Source organism: Podarcis filfolensis, assembly GCF_964270895.1.
Source record: "Podarcis filfolensis genome assembly, chromosome: 9".
Lineage (NCBI taxonomy): Eukaryota > Metazoa > Chordata > Lepidosauria > Squamata > Lacertidae > Podarcis > Podarcis filfolensis.
In genome coordinates, this window is record NC_139610.1 from 10295205 (window position 1) to 10320406 (window position 25202).

The 25202-nt window shown below is 42.9% G+C and overlaps 1 protein-coding gene across 4 annotated transcripts in view; it reads right to left on the reverse strand.

Moving 5' to 3' along the window:
- PPARGC1A (PPARG coactivator 1 alpha) overlaps positions 1-25202 on the reverse strand; it is a 629161-nt gene that overhangs the window by 504923 nt on the left and 99036 nt on the right. The gene's annotated exons all lie outside the window — the stretch shown is intronic.

Consider the following 25202-nt stretch of genomic DNA (forward strand, 5'->3'; position numbering starts at 1 on the left):
ATTGCTTGACCATTTTCAGTCTGCACCTGCCATCCAGGAAACCAAAGATAGCTTTAGACCAAGATCCTTTGGCTATTGCTAGAGGTCACCCAGAAAACATCTATCATTCAAACTCATTATACACTTGTTTAACTTTCATAAAGGTTTTAGGTACCTTAGAATAGTTAAAATGAGTCCCCTGAAATAAAAATAAAAAACTACATTCTACAATTCAGTTGTTGTGCATTTATTATTCCACCCCAACCTACTGCACCTCCAAAAGACCTGTTGTTGCTGCTGTTACATCCCACCTTTTCCCCAGATCTCCCCCAAAGATCTCAGAGCCCACGCAGGTTCATAAGAAAGAACATGGCATAGTTTGCAGGGCATATTGATGATTTTCCTCCCAACACACATGCACATGCCCTCTCTCTCTTTGCCCAGAAAAAGAACAATAAAAATGCGGTTTTGTATTTTTGCACGAATTAATAATGAAAAGTACTGTATTTTTCGCCCTATAGGGTGCACTGGCCCATAGGACGCACCTCATTTTTGGGGGGGGGGGGGAATGAATAAAAAAAAATTATCCCCACCCCAGCCCCCAGAACAGGCTGCTATCCGCAAGCCTTGCGAGCTCGGGGGGAGTTCCCCAGGGCGCGCAAGGCTTGCGGACACCTGCGCAAAGCACGGGGCGTCCTCCGGAGGGCACCCCGTGCTTCGGGCTGCAAGCTGCTGCCCGCAAGCCTTGCGAGCTGGCGGGAACTCCCGCCGGGCTCCCAAGGCTTGCGGATAGCTTCCTGAAGCCTGGAGAGCGAGAGGGGTTGGTGCGCACCGACGCCTCTCGCTCTCCAGGCTTCAGCGAAAGCCTGCATTCGCCCCAAAGGACGCACACACATTTCCCCTTCATTTTTGGAGGGGGAAAAGTGCATCCTATAGGGCGAAAAATACAGTAATAAGGATTAATAACGAAAAGTAATAAGCATAAGCCGGGACGCGGGTGACGCTGTGGGTTAAATCACAGAGCCTAGGACTTGCCAATCAAAAGGTCGGCGGTTCAAATCCACGCAATGGGGTGAGCTCCCGTTGCTCAGTCCCTGCTCCTGCCAACCTAGCAGTTCGAAAGCACATCAAAGTGCAAGTAGATAAATAGGTACCTCTCCGGCGGGAAGGTAAACGGCGTTTCCGTGTGCTGCTCTGGTTTGCCAGAAGCGGCTTAGTCATGCTGGCCACATGACCCGGAAGCTGTACGCCGGCTCCCTTGGCCAATAAAGCGAGATGAGTGCCGCAACCCCAGAGTCGGTCACGACTGGACCTCATGGTCAGGGGTCCCTTTACCTTTACCTTAATAAGCATAAACAGGATAATAGAAAAACAACAATTTATTACAATGTCAACATAAATGATGTTATAATGTGACTGCAAGTATATATGCATCAGACTCACATTTTAACACTCACAATATACAAGTAAAGCCTAATTTTTTGTTAGGATATTAATACATATCCTAGATTCACATTAACAAGTAAGACAATGACTGCACTTTCTATGCGCATGTCACAGGGGGCAAGAAAAGTGAGAGGAAGTTTAATAATAAAACAATGATGGTGGTTAATGGCTAACATAATCACCTCAGCAGTGAATCAATGAGGTAGAAGATAAAGTGCATACACATTTCAGCTGCACCCAGTTAGCAGACGGTTAAGATCAAATGCTGCTGCTGGTGGTAGCTGATTATATCTTACTGGAACAAACAATTGTCATATTTGAAATATTTCTTTTAAAAAAACACCAAACTAGTCTCATGGCAAGACGACAAGTGGATTACAAGTCAGTTTGATGCTCAGTCATGCTTAGTCCATTTATAGATAATTCTGCCACCATTCCCATGGAACTCTTAAGGGGTTAACCTCTTCTGATGCATGTACCGTATTTTTTGCTCTATAAGACTCACTTTTTCCCTCCTAAAAAGTAAGGGGAAATGTGTGTTCGTCTTATGGAGCGAATGCAGGCTGCGCAGCTATCCCAGAAGCCAGAACAGCAAGAGGGATTGCTGCTTTCACTGCGCAGCGATCCCTCTTGCTGTGCTGGCTTCTGAGATTCAGAATATTTTTTCTTTCTTGTTTTCCTCCTCCAAAAACTAGGTGCGTCTTGTGGTCTGGTGCGTCTTATAGAGCGAAAAAATACGGTAAATGTCTCAGTGACATCTTAAAGTTAACATGGGCAAAACTGAGACCATTTGTTTTGTTTCCTAACCATCGTATAGTTGCGTCAACGTTGGTAAGGCTAGTCATCTAAACATCACATTTGTAAACTGAAAAAATTAGGCAACTCTGATCTTACCAGGCCAGCAGAACATCCCTGATGTATTGCCTTTCCCTCTGCTACTTGGTAAGAACTGCCTTCAAACTTATGCTTTGTTTAGGACACAAGGAAAATTACTCTAGACAGCAGAATGGCCAGCTGCTCCCAATTATAAATCAGTTCTTCAGCATATGCACATGGTACATAGCACCACTCTAACAGTAGGAGAGATGAAAACAGAGCATATAATCAAGGTCTCCCAGAAGCCAGATTCTTTTAACATGGGCAATTCCTGGCCCCCACAATGACTTTGATGACTCAGGCAGTCTTTCTGTTGTGCTAAAGCTCTACAACTTCAGAAAACAACTGCAAAATGTTGGGCAATTCTGGATAAAGCAGCACAGAGTTAGACGTCTTTTAAGTTACTTCAAATTGTGCTTTAATCTGTTGATTATTAACTGCGCTTGCAACAGTAAACCTGATATTTCAGTCTTACTGCAGATATTAAACTAAGGCTGCCATATTTCAAAAAGTGAAAATACAGACACAAAAGTTACTGAGGGGTTTTTTTTGGGGGGGGGCAAAATGGTTGAGCTGTCTGTTGCCCAGAGAAAAGAATGCGTGTCGAGTACCTCCAAGACACCCCCAAATAAAGACACTGTTATGTACTGAAGTTCTCACCCTGGGCCAGCAGGGGGATACTGTAGATAGTTATGCAAATGAAGGATCGAAAGTGACGTTCAGTGATTGAATAGTTTGTATGCAAATGAAGGATCGAAAGTGACGTTCAGTGATTGGCTAGGTACAGAAAATGGTTACTGTTGCATTCTAGTGGAGCTCTATATAAGCAGGTTGACTGAGCTCCTCAGTTCAGTTCTGTTCCAGCTTACAAATAAAGAGCTGCTTTGGAATAATTGCTGTGTCGTCTGATATGTTCGCCCACAACTTAACAGACACGGTTCACACATCATTTTTGTTTTGGTTTTTGGCATAATTTTGGCCACAACTTTATTGAATTACAGTATGTGAGTGGTTTCCTAAGCATTGGTTAGCAACTATCTGTTCCCACTTAGAGGTAGGAACAGAACTGACAACCGCAAGCCTGTGGAAGTCAGTACAGTGGTACCTCAGGTTACATACGCTTCAGGTTACACACTCTGCTAACCCAGAAATGGTGCTTCAGGTTAAGAACTTTGCTTCAGGATAAGAACAGAAATCGGGCTCCGGCAGTGCGACAGCAGCAGGAGGCCCAATTTGCTAAAGTGGTGCTTCAGGTTAAGAACACTTTCAGGTTAAGAACAGACCTCCGGAACGAATTAAGTACTTAACCTGAGGTACTACTGTAAGGGTAAACAATTTTGGAGAGAGAATAAAGCTGGGCGCCAGGTTCTCACCTCTCCCTAAATGCTCCCAGGGGCTCTTGCATGGCCCAAGCCCCTTGCCAGGGATTCGGAATACCCTTGCAGCATTGGAGGGGCAGGCACAGCCAACCCTTACTCCTCCACCAACCAAAATTAACCAATGCCTAACTGCAACCTTACAAGTTGTGACGATTTGCTACGCAGTAGGCAAAACCCAAATGGCACCAGCCAATCAGCCAAATGGTAAAATTCCTACCAGGCCCCTGCTCCAAAGCAGACGACCCCATGACAGTCATAGCACGGTCAAAGCGAACAACCCTAAATATAGGGAAGGTGGGCAGGTAATCCGATGTGTGCAGTGAAAAGAGGAAGCTCAACGCTGCACACTAGGAATATACAGCACCCCCATCAATCAAATAACATTGCAACAATAAATTCTCCCCAGCAACAATTGAAGGTATCCAATCAAATTCGTGGCCATCCAAACTAACCCGCCCAGCAACAGGGGATGTCATGGTTGCCCCCACTGCAACACGTGCTCTCCATGAAGAACCCCCCACTTTCTCAAATTCACTCATGTTTAGCTGAGCAAATTTCCATAACTCATGCTTTCAGAAAATGGCGTAATGGGGGGCACAGGGGCAGTTGCCAACGGCGCAAAATTGTTACAGGCATAAAATTTCAACACCCAGTGCTGCCTCAATGCAACTGCGCACTTCCATCACTGGGCTTCAGGAAGTGACCTCTCCAGACAATAGGACGACTTTCAACATATACATATGCTTTCAACATAAACCTTGTTGAGGCTTCCTCTCAAAAGGCAAAGAGAAGATAAATCTAGCCAACAGAACCTATGGAACATAACCCGTTGAGTTATCATAGTAGGTATTGATCAGTGTATTAATCCTTTATTCATCAGACAATGATTTATGTGAAGGTCCTTTATGAATAAACTCTTTTTGGTATATCCATACCTACTCTGTGGTGTAGTGGTTCAGAGCGGTGGACTCGTAACCTGGTGAACCGGGTTCGCTTCCCTGCTCCTCCATATGCAGCTACTGGGTGACCTTGGGCTAGTCACACTTCTCTGAAGTCTCTCAGCTCCACTTACCTCACAGAGTGTTTGTTGTGGGGGAGGAAGAGAAAGGAGATTGTTAGCCGCTTTGAGACGCCTTCGAGTAGTGATAAAGCAGGATATCAAATCCAAACTCTTACACACAGTTCTGCTTTTCCTTTACATCCACAGGTGGGGCAGCAGAGGTGTTTGCCTGGGTAATGGGAAAATAACCTGAAGCTCAATCCAGACAAGACTGAGACATTACTAGTGGAATGGTTCCCAAGATTGGATGAGTGGAATGTGCCCTGCTCTAGATTGGGTTGCACCAGTCGATTCTGGTTACACTCCATCTGAAGGAACAGGTGGCAGCTTTTAGGTAATTCTGCATCCGTTACTGTCACTTGAGGCTCAAATGGCCTTGGTGGTGTGGACCCACCATCAGCTTTGGCTAGTGGCCCGGCTGCACCATCCGGACAGGGACAACCTAACTACTGTTGTCTATGCTCTGGCAACGTATAGGTTAGATTACTGCAATATGTGGGGCTGCCTTTGAAGAGAGTTTGAGAACTGCACCTGGTGCAGAAATGAGCAACCAGGTTGTTCACCCGAAGACAGTCTGAGCATTTAACACTAATTGTGGCCTGAGTGCACTGGCTACCAATTAGTTTCCAGGCTTGATTCAAAGTGCTGGTTTTGACCTATAAGCCTTACACGGCGGATCAGGATTCCAGTACAGTGGTACCTCAGGATGCGAACGGAATCCGTTCTAGAGCCCCGTTCGCATCCTGAATGGAATGTAAGACGCAACGGCGCGTCTGCACGTGCCGTGTTTTGCCGCTTCCACGCATGCATGTGACGTCATTTTGAGCGTCTGTGCATGCGTGAGCGGCAAAACCCGGAAGTAACGCGCTCCGTTGCTTTCGGGTTGCCACAGAGTGCAACCCAAAAGCGCTCAACCTGAAGCACATCCAACCCGAGGTATGACTGTACCTCAAAGACCTGTCCACACATGAACCACCCTGAATCCTATGTTCCTAATCTGTAGCGCTTCTCTGAGAGCTCTCACCAAGGGAGGCAACATAAAAGCAGGGCTTTTCAGTGGTGGCCCCCCATTTATGGAATGTTCACGCCATGGAGGCATGCTTGGTGTGTTTTTAGACTCCTAGAAAATTTGCATCTAAATATTAGCAAGGTAGGGTGGCATTAGATCTGCTTTTTTATATTATTTGTGTAGTTCAGGCTGATTCAGGCTTGGTTTTATACTTGCTTTCAATGTAATTTTTTTGTAAGTTGCTGTGAGGGTAATTTGGCGGCAGCAATTAATAAATCTAAGAGAATAAAAATAAAAGTGGAACAAAATCTAAAGCTGTGCTCAACTGCTGTCATAATTACACAGAGTAGTCTGCAAATTAAATGTTATTTGTGGGAGCAGCTTACGTGCTGGGGCCTATGATGGATAAAAATATTTAAAGTGCAGGAAGGCCTTATATTGTTAGACGTTATAAAGTATATTGCAGTGTGCCAACCAAGAGAAACTCACTACATTGCCTGTGGGGATGCCCACCAAGGAAGCCAAGCTGTACACAAGAGGGCATAAGAGTACATTCAAATGATTTGACTTCATTAAGCAAAGAAAATCCTTAGAAAACTGCTAGTGGGATACAATATTTGTACACGTCATGGGCATATTCACTTAGGAGGCACTGCGTTCAAAATGAGAACTAAATTACAATGAACAAATGGCTACTGACTTACAATGCCATAATAACCCTAATATATGAGTAATCAGTAGGTTTGCACATGTAAATTGTACTTTTTATAGACTTTCCGCAACAGGTTTAATTTATGTGTTCCCATTGTTTGAACACTGCCCACATCTCGGCTTTGTGAAAACTGTAAAGTTTAACACAACGGTATTTGGAATGTTTCCCATTTGTGCAAATCTCAGGATATCCTAGAGGTTAATATATATGAAAGAGACACACAGGAAAAAATGACCAAACCGTGCTGTTTATAATGTAACATAATATATCAGCCTTGTCTGAAACTGGAGCACGGGGTCACATTCTGAACTGTGCCTGTGCTTTCCCGTCACGCAGTTCAATTCCTTGACCACACAAATGTGGTAGGTACCTGTATCACTAATCTGAACAAAATAACTCCAACCCAAATCCTACTTTGGCTTCAGCAATGGGAATTTGCTAACATTCAATGGACACAGTGGGCAGGGAGCAGTATTTCTTGAGCAGTATTTCTTACAGGTATCTTGAAGTTTGAATTATGGTGCTGGAGGAGACTCTTGAGAATCCCATGGACTGCAAGAAGATCAAACCTATCCATTCTTAAGGAAATCAACCCTGAGTGCTCACTGGAAGGACAGATCCTGAAGCTGAGGCTCCAATACTTGGGCCACCTCATGAGAAGAGAAGACTCCCTGGAAAAGACCCTGATGCTGGGAAAGATGGAGGGCACAAGGAGAAGGGGAGGACAGAGGACAAGGTGGTTGGACAGTGTTCTTGAAGCTACCAGCATGAGTCTGACCAAACTGCGGGAGGCAGTGGAAGACAGGAAGGCCTGGCGTGCTCTAGTCCATGGGGTCACGAAGAGTCGGACATTACTAAACGACTAAACAACAACAATCTTGAAGTTGTGAATAAAGTTGAAAACCTTCACCAAAATCTAATGAATATTCTTTTTCCCAAATTTGCTATTACATCAGCGGGTGTTCCCCACATTTTGAATTTATTTTGAAAACTGAGTGAAGAGTTGCCGTTATTCTTTTGGCTGTACTGTATAGAATTTCCTCTGCCTTCCTGTTCTTTGAGATGATGCACAGTTCTCCCCAAAATATATGTTTATGCGGTTGCCACCCAGTGGCCAAAAAGCAAAAGTGTTCTCTTGAGAAAATGGTTGGAACTGAGCACGCTCCTGACCTTTATTCTTGGGAGTGGTTCCAAGATGGATGCCAGAGTACAAGCTGTGCAATGGAAACCAAGAGATAAAACCAATTTTTGTTCATCTTGATGGGAATTAGTAATGATTATATTTAATCCTCTACACACCAACGTGTGTGGGTTAACAAAAAAGGGGGGGTGGGAAGGCTGGTGCCTGTTTGTAAAAGGTACTGCTAGCACACAGAGAGTTCCAGAAGCAGAGTATTGTCCCATCGTTAGGCAGATTAATGAAGATAGGAATAGGCTATTAAACCTTATTAATATGTTCAGCTGCATGAAGTAGCTGCCCCACCACTTTTTCAGTGAAAAAGACCACAGACTACAAAGTAAATTTTAAAATGCTTTACTTACAGTTACTAGGTCTCAGACTTGCATTTTTCTTATGCAGCAGCAATAAAATAATGCATGTAGAATATTATTAGTTGAAATACAGCAAAGCAGCCTCAGACTGGGAGCTAAGTCAAGGCATGTCCGCCTTCATTGTGTGCAGTGTGGAGGGAGTGAGTGAAAGGAACAAGAAATAGGCTTTACTTCCTGCCTCTCAGGAGAAGAAGGGCTGTGACCTCACCAAGCCTATCTAGCAATTAGAATTCTATGGTCCTTAACCCCTTCATGTACTAACTAGCATCTATGCTAAAATCTCCCACACATATTGCTTGTGTAGCCTACATTTATTATACTCTCACTTGCTGCACACCTGCAACTCAGGACTCATATCAGAAGTGATACGATGCATTTATGCAGGAACAGGGAAAGGCATGGGAATGCCTCCGGAGAGCAAACAGTTGCTATTGCAAACTGAAATCATTATTGCACTGAAATATCCCCTCAAAGTGCATTTCTATACGGCTCCTTGAACCCCTAAGACATATGCATTTCATGAGATATTTATAATTTTCATGCTCTACTAATTTCCATTCTTGCATGCCAGCAATCATGTTATATATTTAGCATGGCAGTTACATATTTAGTCAGGAATTCGAAAGCTGCTTGGACTCACGCAAAGGGACTTGAGCTAGCCCAGTGGTTGTTGGCTTTGTCTGGTCTTACCTTTCCTTTTCACAGCCGGCCCACCTGCCATATTACAAACTGCTTTTGAAAAGGAGGGTAGTTTTAAAAGCAGCTTGCCATGAGTGCCCTTGGGCTGCTAACAGAACTTGCACTTCATTTATACTACACCAAGAAAACAAGAAAGAAGAACAGTAGTGCATTTTCCTGTGGATTACCTTCAGTCTGTTCCATATTACCGTATTTTTTGCTCTATAAGACTCACTTTTTCCCTCCTAAAAAGTAAGGGGAAATGTGTGTGCATCTTATGGAGCGAATGCAGGCTGCACAGCTGTCCCAGAAGCCAGAATAGCAAGAGGGATTGCTGCTTTCAGTGCGCAGCGATCCCTCTTGCTGTTCTAGCTTCTGAGATTCAGAATATTTTTTTTCTTGTTTTCCTCCTCCAAAAACTAGGTGCGTCTTGTGGTCTGGTGCGTCTTATAGAGCGGAAAATACTGTAATTCAAAATATAGACCTATACACCAGCCTTCATCAACCTGGTACCCTCCAGATGTATTGTCTGTAACTCCCATCAACCTAGTAGTAAACAAGCACTTGGTCCTATTCCTCCTATCAGCCTTAGAAGTTGACCCCTGTACCAATTTGCAAGTAGACCCCTGAATTCAAACACAGGATGAAATGCAGGACTGTTGCTATACAGGACAGAAATTCGCTATCTTGCTCTGTCTCTGCATCTCACTCTAGCTTGATCTCCTCCTGATCACTGGCCTGAAACTTTGATTCCTGGAAAATCTCCTGAAGATGTTCTAGAGGAGGAGGAGATGTGAATATTAAACAGAGGGGCTTACATGAGGAGCCATTTCCTACTATTATTTACTGAAATATAGCTAGGAAGCCAGTGTGGGCAGCAAGCGCAGAGAGCCAGCACAGGCAGTGATGTAAGACAGTTGTTTTTCACGGGCATTCTCCATCTGCTTCCTTTGGCATAAGAAGTAATGGTAGATACAGAAGAGGTGGGGGAAGATTAGAAATTTTATTATTCTAATGACTCTAAACCTTGGAATAATCACTCATTCCAACACCGGGATGCCAAGCAGAAGGGATCTGATGGAAAGGTGAATCTGATCTTAACAGCCCTTCTTTTATCAGTTCCATTTATTTCTTTGGCTCATTAAAACATGTACGTCTCAAGGCTGGGTGCCCCAGACTGTGACTGCAAGACATACTGGGTATAATTTTGCGCATTTTTGTATTGTATTGCTTATGGGGTACTTTCGTTTGCATTATCTGCCCTCCCTCACATCGCTAATGACTTTTCTTCATTTGTCATGTTCGCGCATGTTGCGTTGCAAGAGAATAACCCAGTTATCATTCAAGGTATGTGAGCAAGGTTTGTTAGATCAATGTCTCTTTTTCTCAAGGAGGGCCAGCCCTATCTCTAAGCAGCAGTGAGGTGTTGGAAGACACTGCTGTATGCCCACAATCTGCCCTTTACCCTCCAAGCCAGGACTGTGGGCACATTTGGATTTTTGACCAAGCGCCGTGGGAAGCAGCCCCACTGGCCACTTTGCAAGCATTACTCTGAGCCTTGAAAAGTGATTTGAGCTGAAAGAGGAAGCGGGAAAGAAGAAGAAGAAGAGTTTGGATTTGATATCCCACTTTATCACTCCCTAGGACTTGCCGATCAGAAGGTCGGCGGTTCGAATCCCTGCGATGGGGTGAGCTCCCATTGCTCGGTCCCTGCTCCTGCCAACCTAGCAGTTCGAAAGCACATCAAAGTGCAAGTAGATAAATAGGTACCACTCCGGCGGGAAGGTAAACAGCGTTTCCGCGTGCTGCTCTGGTTCACCAGAAGCAGCTTAGTCATGCTGGCCACATGACCCGGAAGCTGTACGCCAGCTCCCTCGGCCAATAAAGCGAGATGAGCGCCGCAACCCTAGAGTCGGTGACGACTGGACCTAATGGTCAGGGGTCCCTTTACCTTTAAGGAGTCTCAAAGTGGCTAACATTCTCCTTTCCCTTCCTCCCCCACAACAAACACTCTGTGAGGTGAATGGGGCTGAGAGACTTCAGAGAAGTGTGACTAGCCGAAGGACACCCAGCAGCTGCATGTGGAGGAGCGGGGAAGCGAACCCGGTTCACCAGATTATGAGTCCACCACTCTTAACCACTACACCACACTGGAAGAGCATCAGTCTTCCAAGCTTCTTCAGCTAGATGTACTTTTCAAGGGGGGTGGGGAAACAGAACCACTCGTAGCACCTCCTGACCAACAAGGTAGCAAGTTGGGGCGCAAAGTCTTTGAGGGCATGAACAGAAGCACCGTGTTGGCAACCTCTTCTCTAGGCCTTTTTAGAGGGTGCAGAGGAGGCCACTCAGGTATAGTGGAGGAGAATATGCAACAGCCAGGGTTGGAAGTAAAATTCACCTGGCCAGGGCTGGCCCACCAGTGAGGTAAGGTGAGGTGACTGCTCTTCACCTGCTTGGCGTGATTCAGAATGGGCCCCTCCCTACCCCACACACAGTGGCCTTTGATTCCCACTTCTCCCACCAGATAAGGGTGATTCCCCACTCCCAAAGTCCAATGCAGATCTTTACTAACCCACTTGTCCCCAATATGAATCTTTATTCCCGCCTTGGTCTTGATGGAGATTTTCACTCACCCCTTCTTCCCTGGCCGGGGGTGAGACAGACTTTTTGCAGTTTGCCTCAGGTGCCAAAATGTCTTGGGCTGGCCTTAAAACTGCCAGTCAGTTCACCCTTTGCATAGAATGACTATGTGTCATATTTCACAGGGGGATCTTCTATCTGACAAACTGTCCGGTGTTAATCTGGTTTCACTATAAAGAACCACATGAAGAAAAAGTAGCAGTGGCAGCAGATGCCTGGATTCTGGGAGTCTGCACTTTGTGGGCCCCAACAACAGTCGCCACAATGTATTTTTAAATTTTCCTTTGTTTTCTTAATAATAATAATAATACTTTATTATTTATACCCTGCCCATCTGGCTGAGTTTCCCCAGGCACTCTGGGCAGCTCCCAATCAAGTGTTAAAAACAGTACAGCGTTAAATATTAAAAACTTCCCTGAACAGGGCTGCCTTAAGATGTCTTCTGAATGTCAGGTATTTGTTTATCTCTTTGACATCTGATGGAAGGGCATTCCACAGGGTGGGCGCCACTACCGAGAAGGCCCTCTGTCTGGTTCCCTGTAGCCTCACTTCTCGCAACGAGGGAACCGCCAGAAGGCCCTCGGCGCTGGATCTCAGTGTCCGGGCTGAACGATGGGAGTGGAGACGCTCCTTCAGTTAACTTTTTATTCAATGAGGCCACACTACCAGGTGAATCTCTACAGGCAGTGTTTTCCAGAGTCAATGTGCTCATAGGCAGACATGGGCCCAGGGACACCCTAGAAAATTAAGATCACTGTTGCAATGGCCTCATGGTTGTGTTGGCCTTTCGTCAGGTTCTTTTGACCACAGTGCCTCTAGAATTGTATGCAAATTTAAATGGTGATACATTTATCTGAAGCCTGAGATATGCTCTTTGTGTGCATTCTATCTTTCCTGGGTCTGGAAATATAGATAGGATATAAGATAGGCTTTTGTTGTTGTGCAATGTTTGAGCACTCCCCACAAATTGGACCCAGAAATGAATTGCAATTCATTACAGACGAGAAAGTACCAGTATCAATGCCACAGTCTGACTCAGCTGAAGTTTCCAAATTGTCTTCAAAGGCAGCTCCATGTACAAAACATGATATTAACCTGAACTGGAAGTTGCAAAGCATGGATCACTACAGCCAGGTTATGTACTTCCAGATGGGGTCGTAGCTGGTACACCAGTCTAAGCTAGTATCGCTTGAGCCTCTAATGCAGGGGTCAGCAACCTTTTTCAGGCATGGGCCGGTCCACCGTCCCTCAGATCATGTGGTGGGCTGGACTATATTTTTTGGGGGGGATGAACAAATTCCTATGCCCCAAAAATAACCCAGAGATGCATTTTAAATAAAAGGACACATTCTACTCATGTAAAAACACACTGATTCCCGGACCGTCCGTGGGCCGGATTGAGAAGGCAATTGCCTACCCCTGCTCTAATGATATTGATTGATCCAAGAAAACCCACAAACGTACTTGATATTTGAAACAGAGTAAGACCCACTCCAGCACAAGTTGAATTCCAGTCTTCTTGGCAATGGAACCACTTAACAGTGCTCTGTTATCAGTTTCGTAACCATCTACATTCACAACTGAGCCCCGAAAGTTGACAAGAGTCTGTTCAGCTCAAAACCCTGTAAATTTGCAGTTTTTATTTTATTTTTACATTATTTTGAAGGTTGCAGAATTGCCACACAGTCCTTACTGCCTTAGAAGTCTCATCCATTTAATTAATTGCTGTAATGTAGGAAAGCGTTTTAGAATAAATCTAAACAATACAAAACTGATGGATGCTTATATACTGTCTAAATCAATGAACTAGCTACAGAGAATCCAGCAGAGTTTGTGTGATGAGAACAGCAAGAGACAAAAGGGAAAATGGTATCTTCAAGATTCATTGTTCCACATATCATCAATATGTCTTCTCTTATTAATATCGCCTTCTTAAATTAAACAGTACAATTAAACAGTTTTGTGGGTGATAGTAAGCTAAATCATACTCAAAGTAGGCCTACTGAAACCAATGCACTTGGGTTAACTTCAATTATTTCAACTGAAGTAAAGGTAAAGGGACCCCTGACCATTAGGTCCAGTCGTGGCCAACTCTGGGGTTGCGGCGCTCATCTCGCTTTATTGGCCGAGGGAGCCAGGTCATACAGCTTCCAGGTCATATGGCCAGCATGACTAAGCCGCTTCTTGGCGAACCAGAGCAGCGCACGGAAACGCTGTTTACCTTCCCGCTGGAGCGGTACCTATTTATCTACTTGCACATGATGTGCTTTCAAACTGCTAGGTTGACAGTAGTTGGGACGGAGCAACGGGAGCTTACCCCGTCGCGGGGATTTGAACCGCCAACCTTCCGATCGGCAAGCCAAGCGGCGCAGTGGTTTAAACCACAGCACCCCCAGCGTGATATCATTAGAACTGCTCAAATGCCCCCAGCCTGTAAAGCGAGATGAGCGCCCTAACCCTAGAGTTGTTCGTGACTGGAGTTAACTGTCAGGGGTCCCTTTACCTTTACCTTTAATGATATGATACTGTACTGTTATATTTTCTTAATGCTTCAGTGATTTTAACATTGTATTTTTTATTTGCTTTTTTTAGTGGGAAGATGTGTAGAGATAACGCTCCGCTATGCGAAGGCAAACCTCGCACCAGACGTGCAACAGTATGTCAAAGAGCGTTACGCCTGCTTTCCCTGACCTTTTGCCTTCTTGGCTGGAAAACAGGGTTTCCCCCCTGACCTTTTGTCCTTTCACAATTTGTTTGCTAGACATATCGCTTGGCTGGAGCATGACGGGGGACGCAAACGTAATCAAGTATCGGGGGGAACATTTGAAGGAAACACCTGCTGACACGTGTATTTGCTGACGCTGGAAATGTGCTTAGATGGAAATACGGTAAGTTAAGTTCAGCCTGGTTTCACTACTGTTTCCAATTGTTGACTTCTGCTAATAAAAGGGGCCTCTGCAGAGCTAGCCGGCAGCTTGCTTGGAGCACGCCTGCCAGCTTGCTTCCGCAGAGCTCACCTGCATTACCAGCACCCATCTCATGCCCATCACTTCAAAGATGTTGTTGGCATCCATCTGTCTTGAGAGACAAAGGAGTGCACTTCTGGGGGTGAAGTCAAACCGCTGCATTAGCAGCACCGAAGTGACCTCCTCGGAGTGCAAGCCTGGGCAGTGTGTATGGAGGTCCTGGGCTGCCCAATTGACAAGACCCGTCTCTCGGCTTCACTGATGTGGTCCAAAGGAAAGCAAAGCAAATACACTGGAGTTGCCAGAAGGAAGTGTACAAGGCACCATCCAACCATCTTAGGGACTCCAGCCCGGATTTTTGTAGGATCCTTAGCCTTTTCTTCTCCTGAAGATATCCTGCAAAGCAGTGGAGGTTTAGGGTCAGAGTTTTTATTCTCTTAGACGAGTGACCTTCCCGGATGCAGATATAGATATAGATATATACCAAAACCTAAAAGTTGGTTTAAGCGAGGCCAATAAAAACTTATGAGTCTTACACTCCCTATCTCACCAGAGGGTGGTATTCAACGAAGTTTTAGTCACCAGAGACCCACTGAAATTAATGTTGTTTGTTTTCCTCCCTAAATACTTTTTGTACTTCTCAAACTCGAACCACACTCGCATCTAAGCTTCCAAAATAAATGATGCTAAAAGCAGGGGTGTCATATAGAAAATTACCATGAGTTTATATAAGTGATTTTTATTGCTTTAGAATCTATGTTACACCCTTTCTAGTTACAAAATACCATAGCATAACAATACAAAAAACATAATTTCCGTCTGTTAAACGATTACATTGACCTACGTTTTAGATTTGCTCAAACTATTGCATTCACCGCAAGGTCTGTGTATTATAAAATATTCCTCCATCATTCAGGAGCCAGACCGGCTCATATAAATCTCACTTCCTGCTGATTCACTCATTAGCATGAGCCATACGAAGCTCTAATGCTAGAATAATTAATAGTTATGATATTTGATGCAGTATAAAAAGCTCCATTTCATGAGCTCATAACTGTAAGAATTGCTAAAAATGTGTTCGATATAATAGCTGTTCTTTTGCTACAGCATAATGACTAGGTAATTTAAAATGGTAGCTCTTGAGACTAGCAGTATAAACTGGTAGCAGAGCAGTTATAAGAACCTGTATGCTGATTTAGCCGATGGAAAGACGGCCTGAAATGAAGAAATTCTACTGTGCATATTCAACAGACTTTGCAAAAATTCAGAGGTCCAGCTGCTACTGTTCTGTTGCCTTAAAAATCACTACACCAGGTCTCCCCTCCTTCCCTCTTGCGCACACATACCAAATCAGCATATTGCTTTGCACTACTTTTGTTGTTACTGAATTACCCTTGGTTCGCTATAATCCACAATGTTAATTGGGTTTTTAGTTTCGTCACTACTAAGAGTATCCAAAGAGCCCTGCTGGATAAGATGAATGATCCACAATAGTTATCTAGATGCCTTCAGGAAAACCATAAGAAGCATAGGATGTCATGGTTCCATCTGTGGGCAACAAACAATACACTAAGCCAGTACCTAACAAGTAGTAATAAAACAGAGTAAAACAAACAAAACCCCTCAAAAAATGATAATCCAAAATGCATTTAGAGAAATAAGTTTCCAATATTCAGCCTGTTAGATAAAGTCCCAGCAGCACAAAGCGATATAGAACTAATACACAACACACACTAGAACTGATACACAAACCTACACAATTAATCTAAGACCATTTTTTGTTTTTGTTTTTAAAAGGAACTTTATCATCAACCACCTGAAAAAGTGATGGGGCCTAATGGGCCTCAATCTGCAAAGCATTCCACAGTGAAGGTGCAGCACCAGAAAAGGCCCTGCCCCAATTGATGCCAACTTCTTTTCCTGAAGTTGAAGGGTTTGGACTAGGTCCTCAGAACAGGAAGGAACATACAGACAAACAATGATTATTCCTAAAGCACTCAAATACCAAGTAATTAAGGTTTTGAAGACCAACACCTTGAACAGACACTGGAAACGAATAAGCAGCCAATGCAAATCATATAGAACTAGCACAATAAAATCAGAATACTCACACCCCTTGCCTAATACCCACTCATTTTTCATTGTTAGTGGGCATTCATTGAGGAAGTGAATTAAATATATTAACTCAGTGTTTATATATATATAGAGAGAGAGAGAGAGAAAGAAAGAACTCTTTCTACACCATGCATAATTTTACAAACCTTTTCCATATACCTCCTTAGTCATATATATTTCTAATTTAGCCTTTCCTCATGAAAAGATGCATAAACCCCCGATTATTATTATTAGTAGTAGTATTTTATTTCTCTTTCTGCATTTTATCGCTCTTTTTGCATCTTTTACAGCTCTATGATATACTTTTGAGATGGGACAACCACAACTGCCCATAATACACAAAGATTTTATGATACTACCTGCAAAGTACCTTTCAGTCTCTTTCCTGATAATCCCTAGCATAGAATCTATATTTTTTTGGTTGCTGTGACACACTGAGTGTGTTTTTATAGAGCTTCTCTCTTGGACAGTCACTGTCAGTTCATATACCATCAGTGCATATGGTGTGTTTGGATGTTTTGTTCCAAATATGCATCACTTTACATTTACTGACATTGAATTTCATTTACCATTTTGTTGCCCATTCACTCAGCTTGGAAATATCCTTTTAGAGCTCTTCACATTCCATTCAGGCTTTCAGAATCCTGAATAATTTGGTGCCACCTGCACTTGGCCACCTCACTGCTAATCCCAACTCCAGATAATTTTTATGAACCGTCCAAGTAGCACCGGCTCCAATACAGATCCTTTGGGGATCCGATTAATCACTTCATTCCATTATAATAGCATTCTTGATCTATAAGGACCCATCATTTTATCCCTAAGCATTCTCAGAACGCTTTGACTATGGATTTTGTCAAAAGCCAATTGGAAGTTCAAGTATGTATGTCTACTGGTTTATCCCTACTGAAAGCTGTCATTCTCAATTAGCTCTGAAAATTTTATGGGGCAGGACTTCCCTTTGCCAGTTCTTCCTAAGTAAAACTTGTTAAGTTGTGGGTGAACATATCAGACGACACAGCGATTCTTCAAACAGCTCTTGTTTATTCACAGGCCAGAACAGAACTGAACTGAAGGGTTCAGCCAGCCAGCTTATATAGAGCTCCAGTACAATGTAACTGTAACAACTTTCTGTAACTATCCAATCACTGAACATCACTTTCGATCCCTTATTTGCATATGTGGACCTGAACTATCTACAGTATCCCCCTGCTGGCCCAGGGTGAGAACTTCAGTACATAACAAAACTTGTTTTTAATCATTCTCTCTTTAATCACACTTTCTACCAAATTACCTGAAACAGACATTAGACTATCTGAACTGGACCCCCCAATCAATATTTTTTTTAATAGAATTCCGCTGGGAACTTTCCAATCATCTGATAGGGAGGCAAGTTTTAACGACCTTGCATATTTTTGTTAGGAGGTCCTCAATTTCATATCTGAATTTCTTAAGACCTCGCAAGACCTCTCAGGTGTAGGCCAGCTAGTGGCTTGTTAATTTCAAAGCTGTAAATTAGCCACGGGTCTTCCTTTCTTGCCACCTCTTATCTGACTCAGTTCTTCATTCACCCTCCGTGAATACAATCAGTTAAGCTGTGAATATCTGTTCAGCCTTTTCTGCAATCTCTGAAATTTAAAAAAATCCAGTAGCAATCTCTCTGACATCAGTCAAAGCCCTAAACCTGGGGAAATCAATGCTCCTTAATCTGATGCCTAAAAACATATCATATAGCAGTTAGATGGATCTCTGTGGGGAAGGAATTCTACATCTGAGGTGCCACAACACAGAAGGCTCTGCTCCGTGAGCTATGTATGAGGAGGGCTTCCCTTGCATATTTTAAGGCATGGGGTGGCAGGTAATAGGTAAAGGTAAAGGAACCCCTGACCATTAGGTCCAGCCGTGACCAACTCTGGGGTTGCAGCGCTCATCTCGCTTTATTAGCCGAGGGAGCCAGCGTACAGCTTCCGGGTCATGTGGCCAGCATGACTAAGCTGCTTCTGGCGAACCAGCGCAGTGCACGGAAACGCCGTTTACCTTCCCACCGGAGCGGTACCTATTTATCTACTTGCACTTTGACGTGCTTTCGAACTGCTAGGTTGGCAGGAGCTGGGACCGAGCAGCGGGAGCTCACCCCATTGCAGGGATTCGAACCGCCAACCTTCTGATTGGCAAGTCCTAGGTTCTGTGGTTTAACCCACAGCGCCACCTGCGTCCCTCCGTAATAGGTAATAGGGAAGTCATTATTTTAGATACCTGGGCACCAGATCTTAAACGCCTAAACAAGGTCAGCACTTTAAAGTGGGCTCAGAAGCAAACAGGCAACCAGCACTAATCCTTAAAAGCAGGTCCCAATTTCTTGCCATATTCTGACCACAGCTGCTGTTCCTGAATCGTCTTCAAGGGCAGAGCACTTCCTACTGCTTTCATTTTGCTGGTGTATTTGATGATGTTTCAAAATATCCATTGTGGTCCTTTGATGTATTTTAATGGCTGCCTTGTGGAATTTCAAATTGAAACACCGGGTACAAACATAGTAATTTTTAAAAAGGCCTCTTGCTCCAGTTTAGGGCTGTGGGTACATGCCAGCAAGGCTCCTGACTCTTAGCTCTTGCTCTCTCTTTTTAAAGTGAAAATAAAGAGCATCCTCTCTTTTTGCTTCTGAAAACAGCAAAGCATGTATTTATTCCAAGTTATCATGGACTGAGTGTTACGGCACTGGACAGGAAAGATACAGGTTTTAAATTCTCCACCTTTTCATTGCTTTTTTCTGTTTGTATTTTATCTTGTTATGCCACTTTGTTGTATAAAGCAACTCATAAACAGAATAAATAAGTCTCAGGGCTACATTCTTCGCCCTTAGAGGTGATATAAGTGCTCACCAAACCTTAACTACCTGATATCTTGCCACAGCTTCCTGCCATTGCGGTCATTTAACCTATTTAATGCCTACCTCGCACTAAGTACCAACCAACCAACCACCAAAGCAGTACAGATTGGGGTCAGCAAACTTTTTCAGCAGGGGGCCGGTCCACTGTCCCTCAGACCTTGCGGGGGGCCGGACTATATTTTGGAAGAAAAAAATGAACGAATCCCTATGCCCCACAAATAACCCATGTACATTCAAATGTAAGATAAAATATATGCAAAGGGACTTGACAGGAAGTCAAAGTTGAAGAAAAGATTTTGGAGGATAAAAGGGGGAGAAATACTTTCATTATCATTTGGTTTGCGGGTGTGTGTGTGTGGGTGTCTGCACATATGTGTGTTTTTGTATGCAATGTTTGGGAGGAAATAAGACGGTAAATAACAAATAACAAACTAAATACTGATGTGTGTAATTTTTATTTCTTAATTATATTTAGCGGTAGTATGGTTGTATTGTTTTTTGTAACATAAAATCATTCAATAAAAATTATTTTTAAAAAAACCAAATAACCCAGAGATGCATTTTAAATAAAAGGGCACATTTTACACGCTGATTCGCAGACCATCTGTGGGCCGGATTTAGATGGCGATTGGGCCGGATCCGGCCCCTGGGCCTGAGTTTGCCTACCCATGGTGTAGACAAAGAGGGGCAGGGACCCAGCTAGCAAGCTCAATCAGCTGAGGGACAAAAAAAAAAATCCTAGTGGACTGCAAACAGCAGCCAGCAATACCTGAATGAAAGGCAGGGTTTCCTTCTGAAAGTCCAATCCCTGCAGCAACCATTTTGGGTGAGGTGGCAATAGGAATGCCATCATGTATGCTGTCCTGCATTAGCTCAGGAGGAGGAAGGGAAGGATACAAATCTGAGAGGTAAACTTTAAAGAATAACAAACATGCTTCCTGAAAGAGAACAAGAAAGAGAGTGGAAAATGAGTCCTTGCCAAGTTTTTGCGGTAAAAATGTAAAAAGTAACAATTCAGGGCTATTATATGTGAGAGCCCTAGAAAAACAATGCAAACAAAAAACATCTGACTATAATAGAACAGAATCCATTCAGTCTGCAAACGACTGTTTTACTGGTTATAAAAACAGAAAGCTATTGTTATTAGGCCATCACCCTCCCAACTCTTAAATTACAGCAAAAGAAGAATATCAGATTCCAAAGCTAATGACAAATCAAAATTGTATTATGTTATCTGCTGAGACGTAAATGGAAAATAAATACTGTTAACTGTCACTTTCCATTAGGTAACAGAAATTCAATTACTTTTCAAACAAGCCTCCATGTCAACAGTCTAAAAATCTGTTTCACAAATGAGCAGGTAGCCATTTGCATTACCAGCTCTCCAGCGAGAAATCAACTGTAATCACAATTCTTCCCTTTGGGATTTTAAAAAGAAAGAAGTTGTACTACCCAACTTAGTATAGTCTATTGTGCAAGTCTGCACAAGTTGTGACTATCATGGTCAAAATGCTACTTACAGGCCATGTACTGTGGCCTGCTAGGGACTTGGAAAACTCAGTTTTTCATTCCTAATGAGGTAATAAAAGAAGGAGATTTATCGACCCCCTATAGGCAGTTTTTGGCTTTCGTAGGCCAGACATTGTAAGGAAGCAAATACGACACTAGTGATGGCTGGGTTTTTATTATTATTATTAATATTATTATTATTATTATTATTATTATTATTATTTTAAGGTGGAGGTTGAAGATATCTACCTGTGTTTTCCATCTTTCAGCTTTCCCTTGAATTATTAGTTTAGCAAAACAACATTAGAAAGTGGGAACAAGAAGCCATTAAGAGCAACAACTTCAAAAAATGAGCTATATTTTTGCCAATCTGTCAATCTAGTAATGCATTTAAAAGCAAAGGGACTATGTTTTGTGCGATCGTACAAAGCTACAAAAACACTCCTCTGAAAACAAGAAACCAGTGTCTGAAAGCACCCTATAGAGAAATAAGTTCAAACCCACCTAAAGCATAATCAGTCATATTCAAGGCCAAGTCAAGACTTGAAAAAGGGAGTAAAAAGGAAGTTATGACAAAACGTCAGGAAGTGGGATACTTCAGAAGGATAAACTTTCCAAGCTTGATCTGAGCAGGTTTTCTGCTATCACTACTCTTTTCTACAGTGGTCAACCACTCATGTTTGCCAGTCAAACAGTAGCTGCAATCCATCGTCACATTTTCCTGACAAATGCAGCTGTACGATATATGTATTTATTACATTCACACCTTACATTTTAGTTGTACACCCATGTTTCAAATAGTGAAGGGGTCACAGGAAAAACAGGCATGAGAGAGTTCATTGTTATGACTACAGAAAGTTGACAATTATTAGAGACTAGAAAGAGCCTTACCAAATTCTTGTTCAGAGCTATGCTGTTGTTATTGTTCTAAATGCAGAATGTAGTTATACAGCCTGAAGGGGTGGTTAAGAAATTAAAATCCATGCAAAACAGCATGGAAGCAGCTAAAATAATACCTTATTAGAGTCACAGCAGGTTTGAATACCTCAGAACAAAAATAGTAAGTAAAACAGAATGATTAAATAACAAAAAGTACAAGACTTTATTCGGGCCAGCGATTTGACCTTTACAAATGGAAACCTACTTTATTTGACACTAGCTGAAAAACAAACAAACTGACATTAGCAGAAAGACAAAAGGGAAACTGTGATGACTAAGTAGAAAACCCCCCCCCAAAAAAAAAGCCCAGTTAAATTTATCAAGGCAGTTAAGAGCTTCTTTAATTAAACTTGAATGAAGTAAAAGAGGCAACAGTGCCAAATGGGTGCCCATCAGGCCACCGCAACAGGGCAACAAAACAAAATAGGGAAACAACAGAATCAGCACGCAGAGAACCTAAAATGTTAGTGTCAACATCCAGTCCCTGGGTTGACTTTTTGCTTTGGTTAGAGCCTGTGCAGTATAGTGGTTCAGAGACCGAGCCAGGGATCAGAAAACCTCCAGTTTCAATATCACCTTTGCTATAAATTCCCCAGGTGACCTTAGGAAAGCCACACACACACTGTTTCAGATCCGTGTTTAGAATATGGGAGCGTAACAGTGGTGTGAGAAGTGTACCATACTCGATGAGATGCGTAACCTGATGGCTGTCAGGGATTTCACGAAAGAACCTTCATGCTCCTTTAATGGTTTCAGATGTTTCCTGAATGAGCAATTCATATCAGGATACTCCTGAGTGTGAAGAGTGTGGGCGTTTTAGAGTTTTTGAATTGGAAGAAATTTAAAGACTATCTACAGAAATATTGTAAAATTAATGAATGTTAGAATGATGTTGGGTAGAAATTAAGTGGTTTCCAGCTGTAATGCTTTAAGAGAATATGAAAAAAGGGTTATAAATAGGTAAAAACATAATGGTAAGGATTTGCTGAACCAACAATTTGAAGTGGAATACAAAAAAGGGAGGTATGAGGAGGTCTGGGAACAAGCTAAAGGAAAATAAGCAATGGAAAATTTGTGTGTTTTTAATTATTTTTATTTTGTATTTTTGTTATTTTTTTCCATTTTATTGTAATACTTTAAAAAATCTTAATAAATATCTTATAAAAAAATAGAGTTTTTGAATTGGGCAAAGACATAGAATTTCTAGGTGGCATTGGGAATGCATTCAAGATGAGGAGCACACAGAAGTCCTGTTTGCTGAAGGAGTGTGAGCTGGACCATAAAGAAGGCTGATCGCCGAAGAATTGATGCTTTTGAATTATGGTGCTAGAAGAGACTCTTGAGAGTCCCATGGACTGCAAGAAGATCAAACCTCTCCATTCTTAAGGAAATCAGCCCTGAGTGCTCACTGGAAGGACAGATCCTGAAGCTGAGGCTCCAATACTTTGGCTACCTCATGAGAAGACTCCCTGGAAAAGACCCTGATGTTGGGAAAGATGGAGGGCACAAGGAGAAGGGAACGACAGGACAGAGGACGAGATGGCTGGACAGTGTTCTCGAAGCTACCAACATGAGTTTGACAAAACGGGAAGCAGTGGAAGACAGGAGTGCCTGGCGTGCTCTGGTCCAGGGGGTCACGAAGAGTCAGACACGACTAAACAACAACAACAAGGAGGAAGGTGAGATGGTTTGATGAGGTCTAGGGGATTGTGGGGACTTTGGCAAGTGGATGGAAAGGTAGGTGGGCTGGCCTTCATTTGGACCTCTGACATCAGGGGGCAAAGGAAAGTCGGGGAGGATCACAAAAGGCTGATGGATCAACACAGGGCGACCTTTGTAACACTTCTCGCATCCACACACACACACATCTGATCTTGGGATTTGGACAGGTCAGTGGCATAACCCACCTGCCAATCATGTAACACCACAGTTATGTCTTGTGATTGACACACCAGTTGTCCTATCCACCTATAAATGTTAGACCAATGGTTGGCAGCCAAGAAAGTGAAGGTGGGCTGGTGAGGTCTAGGAGGTGTGCTTTTTATGACGGGTAGTTTGTCAGGGGGCAAGACTGGTGAGAAGGAGCGGAGCCTGTAGTATTTAAAAATAAATCAAATACACATGGAAAGGAAAGTAAATGAAGAAGAAGAAGAAGAAGAAGAAGAAGAAGAAGAAGAAGAAGTTGTTATTGTTTATATCCCAGCCACTCTAGGCGGCTTCCAACAGAATATTAAAACACAACAGTCCGTCAAACATTAAAAACTTCCCTAAACAGGGCTGCCTTCAGATGTTTTCTAAAAGTCAGATAGTTGTTTGTTTCCTTGACATCTGGTGGGAGGGCATTCGACAGTGTGGGTGCCACTACCGAGAAGGCCCTCTTCCTGGTTCCCTGTAAAATGAAAGCCTTTTTTACTTTATTCTCCCAGGGCTTTTGGATCTGTTGATTCTAACTCTACCTCCATTGGTTATGCTGCTTCCATTTACTTATTTTATTGTGAACTACTCCGGAAACTATTTTTATGGCAAATTACTCTGGGATTCCCTGGGCTGAGAAACAGGGCAACATTAAAATAATTTAACAAGCCCATGGAACAGAAGCAGGGAATGCATAGCAATACTATTGTACCATGTAGCTGATCTTTTAAGGAAGGCAAGTTAATATCTGTGTGAGGTGCTTCAACAGCCTGAAGCACTTTCTTCCTGATCAGTTAGGACTTAAGCAGACTGCTTGGATGTTCTGGTTATTTAGCAGGCCTTCTCAATATCCAAGCTAATAGTGTATCTGATGCTTCTAAAAACCTGAACACACCCCAGAATCCTTTGTGATATGTAGGAGTTCCATGACAGAGGTGCAGTTGGTCTTTGGCAGACAAAATGCTGCGGGAACAGAGCTCTGTAGGTGTGAAGTTTGACACTGCATTAGGTTATACTAAGAAGGGAATGTGAACATTTGCAGAATATCTGCTTGCGTTGCCATTTATACGTATAATTGGTACATCCTCACCTTGAATGTCTGTTTAGGTTTTCACCTTATCTGAGGAAGGACACTGAGGAAATTAAACAGAGAGAGAGGGAGTCCAGTTAAGAACAAAGATATAAACCTCATGTCTTCAGGGGATGAGTCAGCCCCTTGAGCAATGAGGACTAGGAGTACATTCTCCTGTGAGCAGCTTATTCTGTAATTGCTTTCTGCAGAGTTTATGCACCATTCGCTCACTCAGCTTTTACTGGCGACTCTTAGGTATAAGATACTAGTCTAGCTGAAGCAGCTATCCAGCTAAGAGAATACTTGGGCTTCAAAGTTTTTGTTCCTTTTGTCTTAAGAGAAAACTTGAAAATAGCCTGAAGAAAATTACAGTCAAACCTCTTCTTATGTCCACCTCCGCTTGCGTCCATTTTGCCCAACGTCCGCAGCAAACCCGGAAGTAACTGGTGCGTTTGCCACCATTCGCG